General features: G+C 41.4%; 1 long non-coding RNA gene across 2 annotated transcripts in view; it reads right to left on the minus strand.

Moving 5' to 3' along the window:
- Positions 1–14,903, minus strand: part of LOC112648752 (uncharacterized) — a 38,209-nt gene extending 23,306 nt beyond the window's left edge. The window contains exon 1 of one of the 2 annotated variants that reach the window (XR_003129282.3): positions 14,522–14,903. This is a non-coding gene — a long non-coding RNA (uncharacterized LOC112648752). Of the gene's footprint in view, positions 1–3,051; positions 3,261–14,521 lie in introns of those variants that run through there. The other variant, XR_004817670.2, reaches the window with a different exon arrangement.
- Between the last annotated feature and the right edge of the window lie 7,031 nt (positions 14,904–21,934).

Here is a 21,934-nt window from a genome sequence, read left to right on the forward strand (position 1 = left end):
ACACTTTTGAATGGTTTTTGAGAAGACATTCAAAGAGTGGTGCCAGGTAAGATAGTATAACACCACTGTTAAATGCAAAGAATATCCAGTGTACAAACTCCATTGTGACCAGAATAACCGTCTGCAAGTGACCATTCAAAAACTCATGACTCAGAAATGACCTATAACTACAGAAGTACATTTACTTTCTTCAAACATTTCATTAGTGGATTAAAAAACAAAGTTTGCTTTCTGGTTGGAGAACATACCACAGCTATGACTCAATGTTCCCTAACCAGTGACTTTCAGGAGAGAAAAAACAATCCAGGCTGGTTAGTGAGGACTCACTTTAGAATTGGCTTTCCAGAAACCTGATTAAAGCAGCTTCCGGAACTGCACTATGGAAAATGTGACTTTTTGTCATTGTTTCCTCTTTTCTTGTTTTTTTCTTTTCAAAATAAATCCATTTTGGGGGAATTTGGGGAAAGTTTCAAAGTTAAGCTAAAATATGTTCCGTGTGCCTCAGTTTCCACATCTATCAGAATGGAGGTAATCAAATGTTCTAAGATGTAAAGTCTGGAAACAGTTGCAGCAGCTGCTCCACCAGTGTTTGCCATTAGTATTAATTAGTATTATTAATTATTGATTTTTGAGAGAGCATGCAGTGTGCACAGCATGAGGAGGGGGAGGGTCAGATGGAGAGGGAAAGGGAAAGAATCGCAAGCAGACTTGTTGCTGAGTGAGACCTCAACATGCCAGATCCCACCACCCTGAGATCACGACCTGAGCTGAAGCCAGGAGTCATACACTTAACTGACTGAACCACCCAGGCACCACATTAATTAATATTATTTTATTGAAAATCTTGCCACAATCTCTTTCTAGTCTCACTTCATGTCCTACACATCAGCCACACTGTAATGGCCCACATCCTGTTTGTTATGGGTTGTGTTATGCCCCACTCCCCACAATTCAGAGGGTGAGGTCCTAACCCCCAGTACTTCAGATTGTGACCTTATTTGGAAATGGGGTCATTACAAATGTAATTAGTGAAATTAAGATAAGATCAGAAGGGAGGACGCTTAATCCATAGGACTGGAGTTCTTTTCTTTTCTTTTCTTTTCTTTTCTTTTCTTTTCTTTCTTTTTTTTCTTTCTTTTCTTTTCTTTTCTTTTATTGATAATGTTCATTTATTTGAGAGAGAGGGAGTGCTAGCAGAGGGGGGAGCAGAGAGAGAGGGACAAGCAGACTCCATATTGAGCATGGAGCTCAACATGGGGCTCAGTCCCATGATCTAGAGATCATGACCCCAGCTGAAATCAAGAGTAGGACACTTAACCAACTGAGCCACCCAGGCACCCCATGAGCTGGGTTCTTATAACACAGGTGAAATTGAACACAGAGACATAGGCACAGAGAGGTGAATATGAAGGGACCCAAGGAAGGTGGAGTTAAAGTGATGCCTCTACAAGCTGAGGAATGCTGCAAATTTCCAGCAAACCACCAGAAGAGAGAGGAGAGGCCTGCAACAGGTTCTCTCCCAAGCCTTCAGAACCAACCTGCCATACCTCGATCTTGCACTTCTAGCCTCCAGAACTCTGCCACAATCCATGTCTGTTGCTTATGCATATAGTTCCTGATATACACATTACATAGATTGTAAGTCACAACCTAAATTTCAAGGACATATTCTTTAAAAACTAAACTTCCAAATTACTTACAAGGTAATCAGCACATGTAGGGAAAGATAAGCATTTCAACGAGCAACAAAATATGATGTAATAGACTTATATAATATTGTATATTACACATTCATATAATATATTTGAGTCAGGTGCAGGAAATCACAGTGTATTTGAGTGTCATGTGTTCACTGTGGTACTTCGGGCAGCCACACATGAGCAGAAGGAGCTAGCACTTTCTCCAGATTTTCTAGTCTTCTTACTAAGGTGCAGACTTGTTCAGTGTTTCTTAAAGTCACGAAGGGAAATACAGAGGAGATAGTGATGTAAACTTCTTTTCATGGTGAAGCCAGTTGTTCATCTTATATATTAAATGTGATCACCTTTCCTTTAAAAAAAATTTTTATTTATTTATTCATGACAGACAGAGAGAGAGACAAAGAGAGAGGCAAAAGCACAGGCAGAGGGAGAAGCAGGCTCCATGCAAAGAGCCCTAAGTGGGACTTGACCCTGGGACTCCAGGATCATGCCCTGAGCCGAAGGCAGACGCTCAACCGCTGAGCCATCCAGGCATTGTGACCTTTCCTTTTCTTAGTTTCTAACATTTGCCACTCATTTCAGACTTACTGACCTCTCTCTTACCTCTGCTGATTGACATTCAATGTAACCTGCATTTATGGGAGGCACTTTGGCGGTAGTGTGTGTGACTCCAGAACTATAGTCATCTCCTTCAGGAAGGAGCTGATGTGGGGACTGAAGGACACTGGCCCCTCAAATCTAGATACATTGTGCTGCCCCTCAGACCAGAAACTTTGGGGAGCTTTATCCTTGATCCTTGCTCGCCCAGAGTTGTGTCAACTCCACCTCTGGGGTACATTTCCAGCCTGTCTCCTTTTCTGTCTTTGTTATCACTGCCCTGGCTCAGGGCACCATCCATTCTCAGTAGATAACAAAGCAGTTTTCTCAAGGGTCTCCCTGTGGCCACTTGTCTACAAACCACTTTCCACACCATCACATACAAGTTTGATCACGATGATGGAGTGTTTGCAATGTGCCGGGGACTGTGGAAAGCACATCACTCATTTAATCCTCATGACAATCCAGTGAAGTAGATTCTGTTATTGCCTTTTTACAGGTGAGCAAACTACTGAGAACTTGTTCAAAGTTTCACAGCTTGTAAATGACAAAACCAGGATCCAAATCCAGCCTGGCTCCCAAACATAATTAAACTACCTATAATACTCCTTTGATAACTTTCCTTCCAAATAAAATCCAAACCTCAATAATGTAGCAGAAGACGCCTTCGAAGATCTGACTCCAAGCTACTGTTCATCCTCATTTCCCTTCCCCTTCCCATACTCCTGGCAGACGGAGCAACTTGATTACCTACCTCTGTGCCTATGCACCTCCTGCTTGCTCAGCCTAGAACAGGCTTTTTATCTCTCCTTCTGGCCTCCCTTTTGTGGTGCATTCTGATTGGATTGGGCCAGTGTGCAGGCAGTGAAAGAATTCACCTAAGGCTGAACAAAAGAGAGAGAAGTGAATCAAATGCACCACAAGGTAGGGCAAGCAGGACAGCAAAGGAGAGAGGGTCTGCAGGGAGGCGGTGGTGAGGTGCCATAGTTATAGGGTGGAGTGAGGAAGTATAGAAACATACGGAATTCTCCCTTCTTTAGTAATCTTAGGAAGTGTGTCTTGTTGTAACTGGTCAGTTAAGGCCTATGGCTGTTTCAAGGTGGGTCTCTTAATGAGCCTGTTTGTGTCAGCTCAGTGGTCAGATCAAAAGGGCCCTTTTGCCTTGTTCAAATTTCCATAGCTTAAGTCTGTTGCCTGAAAATGACCTCTAGGGGAACCTGGGTGGCTCAGCTAGTTAAGTAGCTGCCTTCAGATCAGATCACGATCCCAGAGTCCTGGGATCGAGCCCCATGTTGGGCTCCCTGCTCTGTTGTGCTCTCTCTTGTGTGCACTCTCTCTCTCAAATAAATAAATAAAATCTTTTTAAAATTAAAAGAAACCTCTAAACCTTGATCATTATGACTTCTGTGTATTGAGCACTGATTCAGTAGTAGGCATTAACTACACCATTTATTCATCATAATAACTCTGCAAGGTAGATACTCTTATCTTCATTTTATGGAGTAAAAACTGGACCTTGCAGGGTTAATAAACTGCCCACTGCCCACAGCTGATGAGTTGAATCAGGTGTTCAGACAGCTCTTATCCAATTGCTTTTAAAAATTCTTTTTTTTTTTAATTAAGGTATTACTTAGAAAAAAAATTCACCCCGATTAAGTGTGCGGTTTGATAAGCTTTGGTAATGGTATGAAATCACCACTGTTACAATATACATAGTTCTCTCACTTTAAAAGCTTCCCTGAGCCCCCTTGACTGTTAAGCCCCCACCCACATTCCAGCAACCACTAATCTACTTTCTGTCACTATAGGAAAATCAAACCATATACAGTCTTTTGTCTTCTGTGTTTAACTTCTTTCACTCAACCAATGTCCTTTAAATTCATCCATATTATTGCACACATTAATATTTTGTTCCTTTTTGTTGCTAAATGATACTCTACACTATGGATATGCCATAGTTGTCTGTCCATTCACTAAATAATGGGATTTGAGTTGCTTCCAGTGTTTGGCTATTAAGAATAATATAGTCTGAATATTCATATACATATCTTATTGTGGACATATGTTGTCATTTCCTTGAATAAATACTTAGGAGTGGAATTGCAAGGTCATGTGGTAAGTTTATGTTTGACTTAACAAGAGGCAGCCATACGATTTTCCAAAGTGACACTTTCCAAATTATTTGGAAAGTGTTCCCTCCTCTATTTTCTTTTCCAATATGTATACCTTGTATTTTTTTTCTTGTTTAATTATACTGCCTAGCACTTGCCATACAATGTTAAACAGAAGTAGTGACAATAGATACCCTGGCATTGTTCTTGATCTTGGATAGAAAATATTGTCATTAGCTGTAGGCTTTTTAGACATACTCTTAGATTAAAGAACTTCCTTTCTATTCCTAGTTTCCAAATGGATTTCTCATGAAGGGGTATTAAAATATGTCACATACTTTTTCTGCCTTTATTGAAATGATCACATAACTTGTCTCCTTTACCTTATTACTAGTGTGAGTTTAATTGATTCATTTTTAGATGTTAAATAAATCTTGCATTCCTAGGATAAGTTCCACTTGGTCATGCTGTCTTATCTATGTATTGTTGGAGTCAATTTGGTAACACTTTTGAGGGTTTTTGTGCCCATGTTCATGAGGAATGGTCTGAATTCTTTTGTGATCTCATTGTCTGGTTTTGGAATCTAGGTAATACTGGCTTCATAAAATTATTTGGAAAGTGTTCCCTCCTCTATTTTCTTACACTTTGTACATGATTGATATTATCATCTCAATCCTTAAGTTTTTGGAAGAATTCATCAAGTGAAGCAATCTAGATCTAAGGTTTTCTTTGTGGGAAAGTTTTTAATTGTGAATTCAATTTCTTTATTTTTTTATTTTTAATTTTTAAAATTTTTTAAAATTTCTTTTATTGACATAAAGCTATTCAAGTTTTTTATTTCTTCTTTGGTCAATTTTGATGATTTGTATTTTCCAAGGATTTTGTCCGGTTCATCTAAGTTGTCAAATTTATTGGCATAAAATTTTCTTGCGGGCAGCCCCGGTAGCTCAGCGGTTTAGCGCCGCCTTCAGCCCAGGGCATGATCCTGAAGACTTGGAATTGAGTCCCACGTCAGGCTCCCTGCATGGAGCCTGCTTCTCCCTCTGCCTCTCTCTTTCTCTTTCTTTCTCTCTCTCTCTCTCTCTCATAAATAAATAAAATACTTTAAAAATAAAATAAAATAAATTTTCTTGCTATCTTTGTAATTCCTGGAGAATCTGTAGTAATGTCGTTTGTGCCATGGCTGACATTAAGAATTCAGGGCATTTTTCTTTTCTTAATCAGTCTGGCTAGAAGTTCTTCAATTTTATCAGCCTTTTTAAAGAATAAAGTTTGGGTTTATTGCCTTTCTCTGTTTTCTCTTTTATTAATTTCTGCTTTAATTTTTATTATTCTTTGACTTGGGCTACAATTGTTCGTTTTCCGGTTTCTTAGCTCGTAGGTCAGATCACTGATTTGAAGCCTTTCTCCTTTTCTATTACAAACATTTAAAGCCATGCATTTCTTTCTAAGTACAACCTTAGCTGAAGCCCACAAATTTTAATGTGTGTATCATTTTCATTCAGAACACTTTCTAACATATTTCTCCTTTGCTCTATTGATTATTTAGAAATGTACTGTTTAATTTTCAAGTACTTGGGTTTTTCCTAGTTATTTTATTTTTATTGATTTAGAATTAATTCCATCATGGCCAAATAATATACCTGGTATTATTTCAATCTTTTAAATATTAATGAGATTTATTTTATTATCCAGAATATGGACTATCCTGGTATATATACCATTTGCAGTTGGATTTATATTTTACCATGCATTGTTTAGTGTTCTATCAATAATAAGTTATAATTGATTTTTTTTCTAGTTCTTTTATCAGTTGCTGAGAATAAGAGGTATTAAAATCTCTAACAATGATTGTGGAATTATTTACTTACCTCTTTGATTCTGCCAATTTTTCCTTCCTGTATTTGAAGCTATGTTACTTGGTACATACATATTTATGTTTTAAATATCTTTTCCTTATTAATTAACCCTTTTATAATCATTTAAAATATCTTATATACAAATCTTATGCATATGTTGTTAGATTTATACTTAAGTATTTCATTTGGGGGGCCACCAATATAAATCATATTGTGTTTTTAATTTCAAATATCACTTGTTCATTGCTGGTAGACAGAAAAGAGATTGACTTTTTTGTGTCCTGCAGCCTTGTTAGAATTGTTTACTAGTTCTAGGAGTTGTTGGGTTTTTTTTTAATCAATTCAGATTTTCTACATATATGATCACATCACATTCAAACAAAGACAGTTTTATTTTTTCCTTTCAATTAATGTACCTTTTGTTTGCTTTTGTCTTATTGCATTAGCTAGGACTTCGAATACAATATCGAAAATGAGTGGTGAGAAAGGACACCCTTGCCTTGTACCTGATCTTAGTAAGAAAGTTTCTGCTTTCTCACCATGAAGTATGGTGTTAGCTACAGGCTTTCTGTAGATAGTCTTTACCAAGTTGAGAAAGTTCCCCTCTATTTCTAGTTTACTGAGAGTGTTATAATGAATATGTGTTGGATTTTATAAAATACTTTTTCAGCATCTATCGATTTGATCATGAAATTTTCTTCTATAGTCTATTGATGGGATGGGTTACTTTACTTGATTTTCAAATGTAGAACCAGATTTACATACCTGAGATAAATTCCATTTGGTCAAGATATATAATTCTTTTTACACATTATTGGGTTAAATTTGCTAATATTTTATTGAGTAGTTTTACTTCTATGTTCCTGAGAGATATTAGTCCCTAGTGCTCTTTCTCATAAATATATTTGTCTGATTTTGATATTAAGGTAATGCTAGCTTCATAGAATGATTTGGGAAGTATTATTTCTCATATTTTATGGAAGGTATTGTAGACAACTGTTCTAATTTGTTACTTAAATGTTTAGTAGAATTCAATAGTGAACTCATCAGGGTTTGTATTTTCTGTTTTGAAGGTTATTAACTATCAATTCAATTTTGTTGATAGATATGGGCCTATTTAGATGATTTATTTTTTCTTGTGTAAGTTTTGACAGATTGTGTCTTTCAAGGAACTGGCCCATTTCAACCGAGTTTTCAAATTTATGGACACAGAGCTGTTTCTTTATTATCCTTTTAATGCCCATGGGCTCTTTAGTAACTTTCCTTCTTTCATTTCTTAATTAGTAATTTGTATTTTTCTCTGTTTCTTCTTTAGTTTGTCTAAAAGCTTATTAACTTTGGAAGAGACTGGGAAGATGTCAGAGTAGAAAGACCCGCTTGCCTCATCTCACAGATACAATCAAGTTATACTCACATCAACATAAAGAACCCAGAAAATAACCTGAACACTGGCAAAAAAAAAATTCTACAACTAAAAATAGAGAAGAGGCAACATTGAAGAAGTAAGGAAGGGCAAAAACATCGTTTGGGAGTGAAATGAATCATGGCTGTTCATGGTGTGGAGGGAGCCAGTGTTGCAGAGAAGGGTGAAAAACAGACTGTGACATAGGGGAGCCAGCATAGGGAAGACAAATCCCCATAACATTTGTCTTAGAAACTGAGAGGGGCCAGATTTTTTGAGTTCTTACAATCAGTTGGACTTAAAGCCTAGAATTTTAAAAATCAGCAGCCTGAGCTCTGGGAGAGCCCAGAGGGCAAAAGAAAGCTGAGTCCCTGCCCTTAAAGAGACAGCATGACAAACAGCCCATTCAGATGCAATGTAGAACCAGCAGGTTGAAAAACTGTTGGTTCTGGAGATAGATGGGAAGGAGTTATTTACCCATCTCAGAGCAAGAATTGGAGAAGCAGGGATCATGGGGAGACTCCTCCAGGAATGAAAGAGCTAACACATGCCATTTCCCTCCTCCACCCCCCAGCATAAACACAGGGCCACCTGTGGGGACCAGCACAGCACTGATTCTTTCTACTTTACTTGCTTACACCAAACCTCCCCCTTCCCCTGCACTTCAGCAGATCCATCCTTCCTAGTCATACTTGTCTCAGTCTCTGTGCTGCAGGCCCCCTCCCCCAGAAGACTGGCACAAACCCCAACATCTCGTCTCCTGACCTGCATATTTTGCAGGATTTCAGTTCTGGCAGTAGTAGTGGAAGGTCTCATTTCACAAACGGACCACTGCACACCTTATTAAAATGCTCCCCACCCCAGAGCACCTGGGTAGCTTAGTCAGTTAAGTGTCCAACTCTTGGATTCAGCTCAGCCCCTTGGTCTCATGGCTACTGGGATTGGGCCCCATGTTGGGCCCCATGTTAGGCACCATGCTCAGTGGAGGTCTGCTTGGATATTCTTTCCCTCTACCCCTTCCACTCATTCTCTCTCTCTCTCTCTCAAATAAATAAATAAATCTTTTTTTTTTTTAACAAGAAGTCATTATGTATTTTTCTTTTAATTTTATTTATTTATGATAGTCACACACAGAGAGAGAGAGAGAGAGAGAGAGAGAGAGGCAGAGACACAGGCAGAGGGAGAAGCAGGCTCCATGCACCGGGAGCCTGACGTGGGATTCGATCCCGGGTCTCCAGGATCGCGCCCTGGGCCAAAGGCAGGTGCCAAACCGCTGCGCCACCCAGGGATCCCAATAAATAAATCTTTAAAAAAAATTACAACCACCTCTACTGGGGACCAAACACTGCTAACAATTGACAGAGAGGGCCTCTACAAACAACTGGACCAAAGGAAAAAAAAAAGAGGCCAGGACTCAACAACAAGGCACACACAACACACAGAGAAGACACTTCCTGAAGTGCAGACCCTGGGGAACAGGAGACACTGCACTAGAGGGCATGACAAGACCTCTTCATAAGGCCATTACTGTCAAGAGCAAGAGACATAGCTGATTTTCCTAACACAAAGAAACAGACACAGAGAATTAGACAAAATGAGGAGAAATATGTCCCAAATGAAAGAATAGGACCAAACCACAGGAAGAGCCCTAAGTGAAACAGATATAAGTAATATGCCTGATAGAGAATTTAAAGTAATGATCAGAAAGATACTCTTTAGACTTGAGAAAAGAGTGGAGGAGATCTGTAAGACTGTTAACAAAGAGATAACAAAAGAACCAACCAGAGATGAAAAATACAGTCAACTAATATTCGATAAAGGAGGAAAGACTATCCATTGGAAGAAAGACAGTCTCTTCAATAAATGGTGCTGGGAAAATTGGACATCCACATGCAGAAGAATGAAACTAGACCACTCTCTTTCACCATACACAAAGATAAACTCGAAATGGATGAAAGATCTAAATGTGAGACAAGATTCCATCAAAATCCTAGAGAAGAACACAGGCAACACCCTTTTTGAACTCGGCCACAGTAACTTCTTACAAGATACATCCACGAAGGCAAAAGAAACAAAAGCAAAAATGAACTATTGGGACTTCATCAAGATAAGAAGCTTTTGCACAGCAAAGGATACAGTCAACAAAACTCAAAGACAACCTACAGAATGGGAGAAGATATTTGCAAATGACATATCAGATAAAGGGCTAGTTTCCAAGATCTGTAAAGAACTTATTAAACTCAACACCCAAAGAAACCAACAATCCAATCATGAAATGGGCAAAAGACATGAACAGAAATCTCACAGAGGAAGACCTAGACATGGCCAACATGCATATGAGAAAATGCTCTGCATCACTTGCCATCAGGGAAATACAAATCAAAAACCACAATGAGATACCACCTCACACCAGTGAGAATGGGGAAAATTAACAAGGCAGGAAACAACAAATGTTGGAGAGGATGCGGAGAAAAGGGAACCCTCTTACACTGTTGGTGGGAATGTGAACTGGTGCAGCCACTCTGGAAAACTGTGTGGAGGTTCCTCAAAGAGTTAAAAATAGACCTTCCCTACGACCCAGCAATTGCACTGTTAGGGATTTACCCCAAAGATACAGATGCAATGAAACGCCGGGATACCTGCACCCCAATGTTTATAGCAGCAATGGCCACAATAGCCAAACTGTGGAAGGAGCCTCGGTGTCCATCGAAAGATGAGTGGATAAAGAAGATGTGGTTCATGTATACAATGGAATATTACTCATTTATTAGAAATGACAAATACCCACCATTTGCTTCAACGTGGATGGAACTGGAGGGTATTATGCTGAGTGAAGTAAGTCAGTCGGAGAAGGACAAACATTATATGTTCTCATTCATGTGGGGAATATAAATAATAGTGAAAGGGAATATAAGGGAAGGGAGAAGAAATGTGTGGGAAATATCAGAAAGGGAGACATAACGTAAAGACTGGTAACTCTGGGAAACGAACTAGGGGTGGTAGAAGGGGAGGAGGGCGGGGGTGGGAGTGTTTGGGTGACGGGCACTGGGGGTTATTCTGTATGTTGGTAAGTTGAACACCAATAAAAAAAAAAGAAAAGAAAAAATAAATAAATAAATAAATAAATGTGAAAAAAAAAAGAAAAATACAATAAATGAAATTAACACTCGGTGGAGGGATCCCTGGGTGGCGCAGCGGTTTAGCACCTGCCTTTAGCCCAGGGCTCGATCCTGGAGACCCGGGATTGAATCCCACGTCAGGCTCCCGGTGCATGGGGCCTGCTTCTCCCTCTGCCTATGTCTCTGCCTCTCTCTCTCTCTCTCTGTGTGTGACTATCATAAATAAATAAAAATTTTAAAAATATATTTAAAAAAAAAAACACTCGGTGGAATAAATAGCATGATAGATGAAGCAGAAGAATGAATGAATAACCTGGAAGACAGAATAATGGAAAGTAACCATGCTGACCAATTGAGAGGAAAATAATTTTGCAAATTGAGAATAGTCTTAGAGAACTCAGTGATTCCTCCAGGCATAATAATTGCATTATAGGGATCCCAGCAGAAGAAGAGAGAAAAAAGGGGGTGGAAAATTTACTTGAAGAAATAATAGCTGAAAATTTCCCTAACTGGGAGAAGGAAACAGACATCTAAATTCAGGAAGCACAAAGATTCCCCCAGAAAATCAACCTGAGGAGGTCCACTCCAAGACACATAGTAATTAAAATAGCAAAAAGTAGCAATAAAGAGAGAATTTTAAAAGCGGAAAGAGAAAAGAAGACAATTACATATAAGGGAAAACCCATAAGGCTATCCACAGATTTTTCAGCAGAAACTCTGCAGGCCAGAGGGAGCAACATGATCTATTCCAAATACTAAAAGGAAAAAATCTGCAGCCACGAATACACTCTCCAGCAAAGCTATCATTCAGAATAGAAGAGAGTTACTCAGACAAACAAAAACTAAAGGAGTTTATGACCACTAAATCAGCCCTACAAGAAATATTAAAGAGGACTCTTTGAGTGGGAAGGAAAGAACATAAGTGAGAATATGAAAAGTAAAAAACACAAAAGCAGTAAAAATAAATATATCCAGAAACATCAGTCAAGGGATTCATAAAATAAAAGGATATAAAATATGACACCATATACCTAAAAAGTGGGGGGGGGGGGGCGGGGAGAAGGAACAAAGAAAGGCTCAAACAACCATCGACTTAATATAGACTGCTATGTGCAGAAGATGTTAAATACCAACTTCATGGTAATCACAAATCAAAAACCACTAATAAACGTGCAAAGAATAAACAGAAGGGAATCCAAGTATATCACTAAAGAAAGTCAACAAACCATGAAAGAGAGCAAGAGAAGAGAGGGTCAGAGAAAAACTACAGAAACAACCCCCCAAATAACTAATAAAATGGCAATAAACACATATCTGTGTACAATTACATTGAATGTAAAAGGACTGAACACTCCAAAAAGACATAGCGTGACAGAGTGGATAAAAATACGAGACTCATCCATATACTGCCTATCAGAGACTTACTATAGACCTAAGGACACCTGCAGGGATGCCTGTGTGGCATAGTTAGGCATCTGACTCTGTTTTAGCTCAGGTTATGATCTCAGGATCATGAGATTGAGCCCGACATCAGGCTCCATGCTACTCAGAAGAAGTGCATTTGAGATTCTTTCTCCCTTTCTCTCTGCCCCTCCCACTTGTGCTCTCTCTAAAATAAATAAAGAAGTCTTTTTAAAAGATTAAAAAAAAAAGACATCTGCAGACTGAAAGTAAGGGAATGAAGAAACATTCATCATGCAAATGGATGTGAAAAGAAAGCCGAGGCAGCCATACTTCTATCAGAAAAATAGACTACAAATATTTCTACTGTTCTTTCCATCTTTCTTCTCCTTCTGGTGTTGTAATTACCCATATGCTATATTTCAGTAGTTGTCCCACAGTTCTTGAATATTGTGTTCTGCTTTTTTCAATCTTTTTTTCTCTTAGCCTCTCAGACTTGGAGGTTTCTACTGCTACATCCTTAAGCTCAGAGAGTCTCTCTTCAGCCATGCCCAGTCCACTAACAAGCCCATCAAAGGCATCCTTCACTTCTGTTATACTGTTTCTGATAGCTAGCAGTTCTTTTTTGTTTTTATCTTAGAATTTCCATCTCTGCTTTTAGGCTTGTTTCATATACTTGCTGCTTTATCCATTAAGGCCCCTACATCTTAACTATAGTTGTTTTCAATTCCAGCTCTGATAATTCTAATATTCCTGTCATTTCTGAGTCTGTTTCTGAGGCTTGTTCAGTCTCTCCAAACTGGGATTTTTGTCTTGTGTGCGCCTTGTGACTTTTTTCTTGATACCTTACTTGATGTACCAGGTAAAACAACTGCTGTAAATAGGCCTTGAGTAATGGGGTGATGTGGTACAGGAAGGGGATGCATTCTATGATCCTGTGATTGGGTCTTGGAGTTTCAGGGAGCCTGTGCCCCAGGACAATGGGCTTCACCACTGCTTCTCAGTCCCCTCCTTCTCAGGTGAGACAGGATGGTCAGAGGGAGCTGGAAACAAGCTATTTCCCTTCTTCCAGGTCAGTTAGGCTCTGATATTACCCCAGCAGGTTAGGCTCTGGTAAAATAATTTTCCCTGAGAGCAGATCTTGTTAAGAACAGAATGCTCTTATTGCTTCAAATGGTTCATTTACCCCTCCCTCTCTCAGAAGCACGAGGGGAATGTTCTCTGGTATTCACTGTGAGAACCTCGTCAAAACTGGAAGGTAAAACTCACAAAAGTGTGGGGGGTCTTCTGACTGGGTCCCCCTGATGTTTTGTGGCTCATTCCTGTCCACACTGAGACCCTGGCAATGTCTCCAGTACACTGTAGGTTTTCCTGCCCCTGCATCGGGTCCCATGGAAGTTTCTGTTGTCCTGTGTCCTGTCACTTGTCCTGTGACTTCACTTCTCGGACAGGCCTAAGGAGAGGGGTCACTGACTCAGTTTGTTCAGCTTTTCTTGTTATGAGGGGGTGAGTGGTGACTTCTGAGCTCCTTATATATGGAGCCGGAATCCTAAAATCCTTGACTAATTATCTTTACTTTTAGGCATTCTCTGGACTTGGCTTAGGCATTCTCTGACTTTTGTGCCTGGGTTAAGTGTCCCCTCTATGTGCCCTTCTGGCACCCTGCACTTACTCTAGTCACAACCTAGAAAATCAGGCAATTTCTAGGATAATTATGGCACATGACCCAACCATTACTGGTCACTGAAAGCTTTCCAGAAGGACAGGAATATCATCAGAGCCCTGAGGAAAAGGACAAGTTAACCAGGTGGAAAGAGCTTATTTGTTTCTTCCTTCCTTCCTTTTTTGTTTTTGTTTTTGGTTTTGGTTTTGATTTTAGTTTTTTTTTTAGCTTGTTTCTTTTTCTTTTCTTTTTTGTATATTTTTTTTTATTGGAGTTCAATTTGCCAACATATAGTATAACACCCAGTGCTTATCCTGTCAAGTGCCCCCCTCAGTGCCCATCACCCAGTCACCCCAACCCTGCCCACCTCCCCTTCCACTACCCCTTGTTCGTTTCCCAGAGTTAGGAGTCTCTCATGTTCTGTTCCCCCCACTGATATTTCCCACTCATTTTCTCTCCTTTCACCTATAAGCTTATCTGTTTCTATGACTGTCTCCCTTTTTAGATTCTAAACCCCTGGAGGACAGACTCCACATTTTATTTATATTTGTATTCCCAGTGTTTGGTAATTGTTGAAGGTGGCGAATGAGTGAAATTTAATAAACTGGAAAATTAAAGAGAGGGCTGGGTATTAATGTAGAACAATAAAAGCATTGGAACAAACTTCACCTTGTGTCTGTGGAACCCCCAGTAGTCTGGTGAGCTTGGAGTGGCACGTGGCCTGTGAAGAACTGGGACAGACAGGCCGGCACCAGCTGATGGAGGATGGTGAATGCAGACAGTGCAGGAGAGCCACAGGCCAGTTAGCAGAGCAGCCCTCTCTAGGCACCCCTGCTTCCTGCAAAGCATGACTGTGAGCAAGTCAGTCCCACAGTAGAGTTTCCTAGATTCCACGTCTGCAGCTGAGAAGCGTTTTTAAAATAAAACTCTTAATGAGGCAAATGGGTGACTCAATGAGTTAAGCATCCATCACTTGGTTTTGACTCAAGTCACAATTTTAGAGTCCTGAGATCAAGTTCTGTGTCAGGCTCTACACTCAGCATGGAATCTGTTTGAGATTCTCTCTCTCCCCCTCTCTTCCTCTGCCCCTCCCCCAACTTGTGCTTACTCATGCTCTCTTCTCTCTCTCTCTCAACTAAATAAAGTCTTTTAAAAAAATAAACTTTTATCACTGCAAATAAAGAATGGATTAACTCTCCACAAATATTTAAAATGTTTGATAGCCTAGACAGGCCCAGTTTTTCTGCTTAACTGATGAGGGCCACACCAGTTCCCTAGGATCCCCTCTCCCAGGGCACCAACAAACCCTCCACTGCATGCCAGCCCCAGGAGGCCTGGTGCTTAGCAGGTTCCCATCCCCAGGGGCCAAGACAGGGCTCTGAGTCAGTGAAGTCCTCTTGTCTATGGAAAGGGTAGTATTTCCTTGGACATTTTCTCATTGCCACAGAAGCAATGTTTGTCCAGAGACGAACACAAGAAAGGACAATACTTCTTGTGAGCACGAGTCTCTGCCAGGTGGGCTTCCCTTGGCATTCGTGGCTTCATCTCTTCAGCTGCTGAAGGCCTCCCCGAAATACCCCTGGAACAGGTTCTGCCAATGGAGTTCCACCACTAAATTAAAATGTTCAGCTACATCACTGTGAATAATTAACTCAGGGACCTTTCTTAAAGCAAAGCATGTGACACCGCAGGATAAGGCAAAGCAGAATTAAAGGAGAGGAGAGGCGGCAATCTGGTTTTCTGGATGCATCTAAGTCATTTTTTAATTTTGAAATTCACAAGGGTGAAAACAGATGGCCGATAGGATAAATTCCACCGCCTGCTTTGTTCAGCTTGCTCAGTGAACTACAAGTCGGAAAAGTTCCCATTAAAAATCTGTTTTCTCTCAAAAAATTGGAAGCCCTGGCATCACTGGACCCATTTTCCCACGACAGCTCAGCAGATTAAAGCTGATGGCAGCTGCCCCTTGTGGGGCTTGAACACCCTCCAGACCCCACAGCATGGCCCCATCTCCAGCTCCTGACCATGCTGCTCATGGAAGCGTACCTGCCTGGCTCCTCACTGCCAGGCAGCTGAGCTTTCTGACCCCTGAGTCAAAGATCCCTTAGCTCCTGTTATTTTTAAAATTATTTTTCTAGGAAATAAGTAAATCTATTTTCATTTTTATTTTTTTAATTTTAACCCAGAATGTGGCAAATATGCATATATATACAATGGAATATTATTCAGTCTTTAAAAAGAATGAAATCCTTAGCTCTTTGTAAACCTTCCTCTCTTTCATCTCCTGCTCTTTTTCCAGCCTCTTCACTCATAACAGGCAAAAGTGGTTTTCTTGTCCTGAGAATCTCATTAAATTATTTTTATGAAACACCATAGATAGAACTTGGACAGGGCTCACACTGACTTTCCTATGGGGTGTAAAAAAAGTAAAAGACCAAGGGTCCAGAGAAATGATGTTTTGTTCTAGATCTGCCTGCAGCCTATTTGGTAACCACTGTATCCTTGGCGACAGCACCACGCCTAGCAACAAGAAGATGCTTGGTTACACACCTTACCAGGGTCTCAGGGATTCGCCACTTAACGAGTTGGTCCTCAAGTTTCATCCAGCTCTGGTTTCTGTGACTCTGTAAGGGCAAGGACGATTTTCTGGTGGCTTCACGTGGTAGAATGACAGGTTGATGGGCAAAGACTGGAAAGTCCACCTGATGTTATTTCAGTTGGCTAGAGCCTATAAACATTCATTGCTGCTGTGCTTAGTTTGGACATACAGAGATTAACAAGATACAGGGTTGGTTCTGGGCAATCTCCTGTGATTGATGACTAGAAAATCAGATATTAACACAACCCCTAAGCCCATACCTCTTGCACACTTGTACCAATATCACCTTGTGTTCTTTTGTCTTCTGACCTTCCCTCTGGGAAAGTACTAGCAACTCTGAGACAGAGTATCACAGTCCCCTGGCTAAGAGCTTCCACTTGCAGTTAGGAGAATGGAGTCTCTATAATGTTATTAGTTACAAACAGAGAAGCTAAAATGCTTATTCCTCTGGGAGAGGCAACCCAGACCTCAGATTGCATTAGGATCTGCATGATTAACAGCAGCTCATTTCCTGGATGCTGACTTTGGTCAGGGGAGTGAAGGTGAAGCAGAGGGAGTGGCTCAGCACCAGAGCCTCAGGTCAGCAAGGACAGGGAAGCTTCTGTCTGTAGTGCCCAAGCTACCAGGTAACTCTCAGCTTATGGTCAACTCTTGTCAAAGTACTTACAGGCATCAGCCTACTTTTCTGTAATCTTATCCCTAAACTGATCTATTGCATTGAAAAGGGATCAAAGTTCAACCAGACCAGAGAAGACTATTGCAAATGAACCAAACTACAGTGGGGAGTCTTGCAGGCACAGAGCCACACCCTCACTGGATCATCTCTTTTTTTTTTTCTTTTTAAGATTTATTTATTATGAGAGACACACAGAGACAGGCAGAGACATAGGCAGAGGGAGAAGCAGCCTCCTTGCAGGAAGCCTGATGCAGGACTCAATCCCAGGACCCCAGGATCAGGCCCTGAGCCAAAGGCAGATGCTCAGCCACTAAACCAGCCAGGTGCCCCATTTGGTTGTCTCTTGCAGGGCTGTCCTAACCTCTCTGCAGTGCTCACACATGGGGTGTGGTCTGAGATGTGCAGGGCTCACCCAAAGCCCAGCCCTAGGGCCACGCAGCTGGCCTACCGGCTGGCACCTGCTCTGCACCATAGCTCAGCATCCCCTCTTCCCTATGGCTATAGGGAAATATAGCCATTTAGTGTCCTGCACAGGCCTCAGGGATTCATTCTGATCTGAATGAGGCAGGAGGGCTTTAACATCCTTGAACTTTCTGAGACTCAACAGGAAATCTGTGGTACTTGCCATGTGGCATTAGTCTGGTCCCTGGTATTGCTTTGTTCCTAAGACTGAGTTTCTCCCCTTAACATATGGTCCTGTTCTTATTATAGCCACTGGGTTTTTCCTTTTTCCCTTCCCTGAACCCCATCCATGCCTCTGGGATCCAGGTCTTCCCAGCCTCCTTCCTTTTTTTTTTTTTTTTTAAGACTTATTTATTTATTTAAGAGAAAGCACAAGAGAGGTGGGCAGAAAGAGAGAAAGGGAGAGAGAAAGAAAAACAGACTCCCCGCTGAGCAGGGAGCTGGACATGGGGCTTGATCTCACATTCCTGAGATCATGAGATCATGACCTGAGCTAAAAGCAAGAGTAGGACACCCAACCGACTGAGCCCCCGGGGAAGAGCTGGGATGGCTGTGGGGACAGGAAGGGGTAACATGTCAAAGTGTCTGCACCAGTGGTGGCACACTGAAGCCACTGAGCCTTGTGCAAGGCTGATCCAGTCCCCAGTGTAGAGATGAACAGTGGAGATATTAAAGCTCAGGGCAAAAGACCATTTCCCAAGATCACCCAACTGGGGAGCTGAAGAACAGGGGTTTGAAGCATGGTCAGCCTGGCTTACAGGCTTTTTGTTCTTATCTCTCCACCCTGCAGACTCCCAGGGACCGAAGCACAGCTCCAAATGCAGCTGAATCTGGGCCTCTACCTGCCAGCCACCAACCCCTCCCCTGATCCCAGTGATTTCTAAGCGCTGCTCAGAAGGATCTGCCACAGCTCAGTCCTGTCCTTTTGTTTGGAGTCCCTCCCTACAATGACTTAACCCTGTGTTGCCAACCAAGAGGCCGCCTCTCCCTCCCCCCGTGACTCCCTTCCCTCCCCACCCCAATCCCTGCCACAGCTCTTAGTGCACATGTGCTCCCCTCTTTCAAACAGATAAGTAAAATCTTTTTAAAAATAAAATAATATAAAGCTGAGTGTAAAAAAAAATTAAACAGAACTGAGATGACATTTGCAATATCCCAGATGATATTGCTATTGAAATCAGGACACTGCACAAAGAATAGGATATAACAATGTCACTCTGGTATTTGTTAAGAATGTAGCTGACAGGCAGCAAAGGCAGAGGAAAATCAGGGGTTCTGTGCACACATCTAGTCGTAGCAACGCCTCTTTTCAGGAGGGGCCTCAGCGACCACTGCTGACAGTTTTCTTCAGGCTCCATCAATGTTTTCCGTTGTTTAAAGACACACATTAATTTAAAGTCTCCTCCCATTCTCTCTGTAAATTACAGCATTCAGATGAAGTGGCAGCTGCTGTAATTAAGACACAGTTAATTGCCTATCTCCTTAATTGCAATGATAGGATTTTGACAGTTTGGTAAATAAGAATTGTTTGGTTTCCTCTGGCAACTTCAGCCTTGGCTTTCCTCACAAATGCTGAGTCACCCAACTCAGGGACAAAGGGCTGCTGTTGGAGGAGACAGGATGGGGAGGAAGCCAGTTCACCTGCAGTTCCGTCTCCGGAGCCAGAGAGAGAGGAAACCACAAAAGCAGAAAGTGTGGGTCATGGGGGCACAAGAGGAAACACACCCAAAGTCGAGAGCTACCGAGTGCCAACCCCGCTTCTAACCTCACATCTTCCCACTGTGCACAAAGGATGCTCCTCCATAGAGGCAGAAAAGAATGGTGGGTCACAGCAAAAACTTTGGGGTCACGTGGCCTAGGGCTCAGAGCTTTTCTTTACCTTTTCTGCGTGTGTAACTGTGGGCATGTTCTCAAATGCTTCCTGGCCTCACTTGCTTCTGCCGAAAAGGACTTTGCTGTAGCCACTTCATAATATTTCAAGAATTAAAAAAAAAAAAAAATCTTATAAAGTGCCTTAGCAACACATCAGGCTCCTGGTGAGTGGTCAGCAAATGGAAGTCACATAGAAAGCATGACTCTCGTTCCAAAACAAATGTAAATAAATTTGCTTTTTTTTTTTTTTTTCTGTAAACTGAATCTTGATCATAGTCTACCTTCCAGGTTCCCATCTCTGGCATTTCTCTCAGGTCTTGCCACTTTCTAATAACATTGATTCAGGGAGCCAGAGTCCAAGTGATTAGCATCAAAAAAACTGGATCTAATTTTCAAAGCCTCTCCAAGGCAAGAAGATGCCATGTTCAATGTTGCTGCAGAGAAGCAGAAGAGAAAGAAAACAGGTTTCTACAATAAAACAGTGCCTACCTGGTACGGTCATATCCTACCCTGGTCATTCGTAGCCCTCAACACAAGTCTTTTAGCTTCAATTGCACTGTGACAACCATGTTATTTGTCAGCCCTTGCTTCCCAGAGGCCACACTAAAAAGGATGCTAGTGAAAATGACACCTGGCTCTTTCCCAGTACCACTGTTTTTGTACTCAAATTCCTGTCCTTTCCAAAGTATAAAGTGAAGGGTGCATTGTTATACATTATGTAACACTGTTTCAACAAATGAATGAATGGAGAGAGGTGAATGGGTGGAAGAACTCCATTTAAAAATAAGAGTTCCTTTAAGGAAGGTGAATCTTGTCCTGCTCACCACATATATGGGTTTGGCTCTGCAGAGGTGGATTCAAACAAGAGAGGGACTCCCTGTGTTTTATCTAAACAAAGTCCAAAGGAAGACAGTCAAGGGTGTTTTGGTAGCTTCAAGATCCTGAGGAAGCTAGCCTTCTTCAAGCTTGCTTTTCCACCCTCCTAAATGCATGGCTTCCAACGCATGGTGCCAAGACTACTCAAATCCCAGCATCTTGCCTGCATTCTTAGGTAAGAAAAGGCCATGCCTCCTCCTTCAAAGGTATGTCCCAGGGAGGGTACCAAACACTTCCAGTGGCATGTACTAGCTCAGAGTTAGACACACAGCCACACACACATGTGGCAAATACTGCCCTGGCCACCCAGCCTGCTGACACTGCAGCAGACCTCCCTGAGCACTATAATCGTTGCTCAAGCAGGAGCCACTGGAGGCCATGGTCCAAGGCAGGTACCTCATGTCAACAGCTTCCAGCCACCTCAGTGCTTACCTAAAAACCAACCAACCAACCAAGACATCACTAGCCAATCAGAAACCTCAGACATTGAATTTCTAAGATGAGACAGAAGCACTTCTTAGTCTTTGGGCTTTAAGAAGCCTGTTGCATTTCTCCTTGCCTGAACCTAATCCCCCAGAGCCTAGACTCTATGCTAGTAGGGATCCATCCTTGCTCAAGCCAACAACTTTTCTGTTCAGTGTTCATCCATAGTCTGTTAGTCCTTACACATATTTCTTTTTTAGATTTTATTGATTTATTTGAGAGAGACAAAGTGAGAGAGAGGGAGGGAGAAGCAGATTCCCCACTGAACAGGGATCCTGATGAGGGACTTGATCCCAGGACCCCAGGATCATGACTTGAGCTAAAAGCAGATGCTGAACCAACTGAGCCGCCCAGGTGCCTATTATACATATTTTCTTAAACAGATGAAGTGGAGGCTGAGAAATATGGTCTTTGGTTAAGTCAATCCTGACCTCAGCTAAAAATTGAAGATTCTATTACTGAAGAGGAAGAACAGACTGGATATTGGGAGACAAATAGTAGCCTTTATCATACCCCAAAACTGAAGAAGCTGGAGTTTAAACAATGACATAAATACATAACCACACTCCAACATCCTCCTCTTCCCCAAACTTGCTAAGATCTTGAGAGGGTTTTGCACTTCTTTGTATAATGATATTGTGGGCTTGGGGCAATATTATCTAGGTCTTAAGTGGCCAGATGACCAAGTGACATTCGTGTTTAAGTAAATGAGGCCATGGGGCATAGACACCTGTCACTGGAGCCAGAGAAAACAGGGAAGCACTTGTTTCTTTAACTCCTCCACCTGCAGTCCAGTAAAAAGAGCACTTGGTCTTGAGGTCAGGGGTTCAGAGCTGAATTAGGAACCAAAGCTCAGCCATCTAAGTGAGTGAGTGATTTTGTGTTGGTGCCAGGCCAGAAATAATAGTTATGGCAACTAATACCTGATGAGATGTTACCACATGCCAGGCACTGTGCTGATTTTATATGTATTGGTTCTCTATTCACCACAACCATCCTGTGCTATAGATAATACTATTATTATTATTGCCACATGCCAACCAATAAGAGACATTAGGGACTAGAGATTAAGAAATAAACAATGAAGAGGCACCTGGGTGGATCAGTCAGTTAA

The sequence above is a fragment of the Canis lupus genome, chromosome 7, assembly GCF_003254725.2.
Source record: "Canis lupus dingo isolate Sandy chromosome 7, ASM325472v2, whole genome shotgun sequence".
NCBI classification, from domain to species: Eukaryota; Metazoa; Chordata; class Mammalia; order Carnivora; family Canidae; genus Canis; species Canis lupus.